This window comes from Arachis duranensis, chromosome 3 (assembly GCF_000817695.3).
Source record: "Arachis duranensis cultivar V14167 chromosome 3, aradu.V14167.gnm2.J7QH, whole genome shotgun sequence".
Lineage (NCBI taxonomy): Eukaryota > Viridiplantae > Streptophyta > Magnoliopsida > Fabales > Fabaceae > Arachis > Arachis duranensis.
The window spans coordinates 110290067-110294524 of NC_029774.3; positions in this window are offsets into that span (position 1 = coordinate 110290067).

The following is a 4458-nucleotide window of genomic DNA, read 5'->3' on the forward strand; positions in this document are numbered from 1 at the left end:
TAGATCTCTCTTTAATTCTTGCAATTTATGTTGTTTACTTTTATTGCCTTTTATGTGTTTGTTGAAATGCCTCTTCTAGATATAGTATAGATTTTGTTCCTCTTGGCCTAGGTAGAGTAATTAGTAACTCTTGAGTTATCTAATTCCTTTGTTGATTGGTAATTGGAGAGATTGCTAATTGGTTTGGAGTGCACTAAAGCTAGTCTTTCCTTGGGAGTTGGCTAGGACTTGTGGCTCAAGTCAATTCATCCACTTGACTTTCCTTTATTTAGTAAGGGTTAACTAAGTGGTAGCAATGAACAATTCTCATCACAATTGAGAAGGATAACTAGGATAGGACTTCTAGTTCTCATATCTTGCCAAGAGCTTTGTTAGTTGTTAGTTTATTTTCTTTGCCATTTATATTTCTTGTCCAAAAGCTTAAAAAACCCCAAATATGATTCACAACCAATAACAAGACACTTCATTACAATTCCTAGGGAGAACGACCCGAGGTTTGAATACTTCGGTTTATAAATTTAGGGGTTTGTTTTAGTGACAAACAACTTTTTGTATGAAAGGATTATTGCTTGGTTTAGAAACTATACTTGCAACGAGAATTCATTTGTGAAATTCTAAACTATCAAAAATCCAATCGTCAACCACCTCCAATATACGAAAATTTTCAACCACAAGATGAATACTACTTTCCACCACAACCTCCCATGGAAGAATACTCATATCCATTGATCCAAGACCACATGATCCTAATCATATTATCCAAGAGGAACAAGAGTCAAGGGATCATCTTAAGGAGGCATTGGATCAATTTCAAGCAACCATGGAGTGTGTTGTGCAACAAGTGGAGAGAATGGAAAACATTGAACCACCACAACTCTACCAAGAAGAACTACCTTCCTACTATGAACCCTTCCCCCAAAATGATGAATCCTTCCATCCACCCCAATCTCTAATGGATGAAACCCTTGGTGTTCTTGTTCAAGGGCAAGAAGAGATGAAAAGGGATGTGCAAAATTTCATGGCCGCCTTAGACTTAGGAGATGCAGAGCCTCCATGGGAACATAGAGTTGAAGAAAACCCCCCAAGATGATTGAAATTGATGCTATGGAGGAAAGTGCACACCTTCCAAGGCATATTCCATATGAAGACTTGGATAGGATAGAGCAAGAGTTGAGTTCCCATGGCAATGAAGAGCAAGCATTAAGTCCTAGTGGTGGAGAATCCTTTGAACTTGAAGAACCTTCTCCCGGTGCATTTGAAAATGTTATGGAGGTAAACTTCTTTCACCCTCCCAATTATAGTTTGATTAAGGGAAAAGGCTTAGATAGTATTAATGAACAAAGGATTGAATTAGAGAAATCTTGTGAAGAGGTGGAGATCCTTAGAAAAAGGAGGATGGGAGTGGAATATGCTTTGTCAAGAACCTTGGAATCCTCTTTGCCTAGGTTGCCATCTACACCTTCATTCGAGTGGGTGAAATTCATTTCTATTAGCTTTATTATCCCACTTGAATATAGTTTGCTTGATACGGATGGTCAACTTAGGATGCTTTGTGGGATGAAGCGTAAGCGAAAGATGTTTTGTGGTTGGCGTTGCAAATCAAGGCTCATTATGGTTGATGCATCAAATGTGAGATATAAAGGTTGGAGTAGTGCTCAAATAGATGGGTCTAGGAGGATTGTTGGGCACTTCATAGAGAATTCATCTTGTTCACCACCCGGATGGACTAATAATGATGATCAACTTCAAGACGGGTGTGAAAATAAAGTGTGGGACCCCGGATCACAAAAAGAGGACCAACATTGGGAGCCCATGGTTTGTGAAGAACTCCATCAAAGCTTGGAGATATTAATCTTGAATGATGGAGCTTATTGGAAGTCCAAGCATTGGTGGAAGTTCCAAGATGAGTACAAGCACAAGCCACCTTGAGAGAAGCTCCCCATAAGTCCAACTTAAGGACAATAAACAAAAGTGCTAGGTGGAAGGCACCCCACCATGGTAAAATCTTTTCATTTTCTCTTTTGTAAATATTGGTAAGAATTAGTTTAATTTCATGTTTTTATTGGTTTGTTAAGTTTAGTTAGAAGTATAATATGATAAATAAGGTTTTAGGGTGTTTTAGTAGTTGTTTGGAGGTTTGGAATGCTTGGATTGGTGCAAAAACATAGAAAAATTTTGAAAAACAGAACACCATCCACGCGCGCGCGCACATAACGCGTACGCGCACCTGAGCATTTTTCGACCACCCACGCGGACGCGCACTATACGCGTATGCGTGGATGCAAAAAAAATTCTACCCCAGCCAAAAACCTGAGAGTCAGGCCTGCCCTGTGCGAACATTGGGCCTAAGGCACAAGTCTGTGCACGCGTGCACGCACTTGGCGCGTACGCGCACATGATCTTAAATTGGCAATGCATGCGCACGCACACTGTGCGCGCACGCGTCGATTGCACGGTCCACACTCCTGGTACTTTTACCCGAGAGTTGTGCCAGACTTGGGCGACATTATGCCTCCGGCCTAACTCGATGCACGCATGCGCGCACCTGGCGCGTACGCGTCCTTCGACCAATATACCCATCGACACGTAAACGTGCATGACGCGCACACGTCGGTAAAAAAAAAAAGAGTTTTTTTCTCCCCTTCCATTTTCTTTTGCTTATCACATTCGCATACTTCTACTCTTCCCATTTTCATATTTAGTTTTTGTAGCATGTTTTCGTTTTTTTTAAGTCATTTCAATAATGGTGTTGAAGTCTTATATTCAATTATTGAGACTCTCTTGCTTTATCTTGGTGCTTTGTGACTGTTTAACATTAATTGAAATGTTTTGTTCCACACACAAGGTAGTGCTTTAGTCCTTCCTCACTCATTATCCTTTGTTTTTGTGCTTCTTGTCCTTTGTTTTTGTGCTTCATCATCATTGAGTTAGGATGGGACCAAATGCCCTCATGCTTATCACTAATCTTGTTTGTGTCAATTCTTATTTGATCTTGATGCTCAATTTGTTTTTCATGCTTTAACTTTACTCTTGCATCAAGTGTTAGTTGATATGCCGTGGCTTATATTGTTTTCTCTTTTACATGCTTTGCTACCATGTAGTAGAGAACCATACCTTTTTTGGCATTAGCCCCCGCCTATGTTCTAATTGCCTTGATATCTTTGTTATAGGCTTAATTTTCTTTCTTTCTTTCCTTTTGGGTTGGCCACCAATACGGAAGAAAAGAAAAGTTTCTAAATGGGGCATCAAACAAGTCATCCGCACAACCATTTGAGGAGCTCATCAATTGTAGCAACCCGTCCACCCTGCTCTTCTTTGCATGCACCGAGGACGGTGCAATCTTCAAGTGTGGGGAGGTCGTTCGATCGATCTCCATGGGTAACAATTTCCTTTTCAACACCAAATTTTTAGTTTCTTTGTTAGATTAGTTATTGCATTGCATGATAGGTTGCATGTTAGTTAGAATTTGTACATATTTTACTACCTTTTTCTTATTATGACTACTTGGTTAGGGTGATAATTTTCTTTCCAAGAAACTGTTTTAGGGCAACCTACCAATTTGAAAAAGAAAATTTGTGGAACTTGCTTGAAAGAATTTATTTTGGAACATGGTTTTTGAGCTAAGAACACAAGCTTGTGAGACTTGAGCCTAATGATGTGGTTACATTTTATAACCACTTATTTTCCATTCTTGTGTGGAATTGTTCTCGTTCTATGATTGTAATCTTTGATTTGTTTGATTCCTTATGTCCATTATTTTGTGTATTCATGCATTTATATGATTGAGGCCATCATTTCATTAGCTCACTTACCCAAATGGCCTTACCTTTTACTCTCCTTTGTTAGCCGATTTTGAGCCTACGCTTAACCCACTTGCTCTTTAATTTAGCACATTACAAGCCTTAAAGCGGAAAATAATGAATGTCCTTTATTTGGATCTTTGATTGGCTTAGGCTAGTGAGTGTGAGTGTCATTCAAGAGTGGGAAAACTTTGAGACATTGGTTGGGATAAAAGGGTGTTTGTGTTTTGTATTTTTATATTGGAGAATTGGGTACATACTCATGTATTGATTAAATGTATAGACCTTATGCATTGATGTTCTTGTATATAGTTTGAAAGAAAAAAAGAAAAAAATGAAAAGAAAAAAAAAGAAATAAAAGTGAAAAAGAAAAAGAAAAGAAAAGAAGAAAAAAATGTATATAGAAAAAAAGAAAAAAAGCAATAAAGGGGACAAAATGCCCCAAAGTGAAGCTCAATAAGAATCAATGCATAAGTGTTGTGAAATGAAAAGAAAATGCATGAGTATGTGAAAAAGTGAGGAATGGGTAGTTAGATTAGTACTCAATTGTATAGGTCATTATATAGGTTAGGTGGGAAAGTTTAAGTTAATCAAAGATTCAAATCCTAAGTCCACTAGCCATATATGATCCTACCTTGACCCTAGCCCCATTACAACA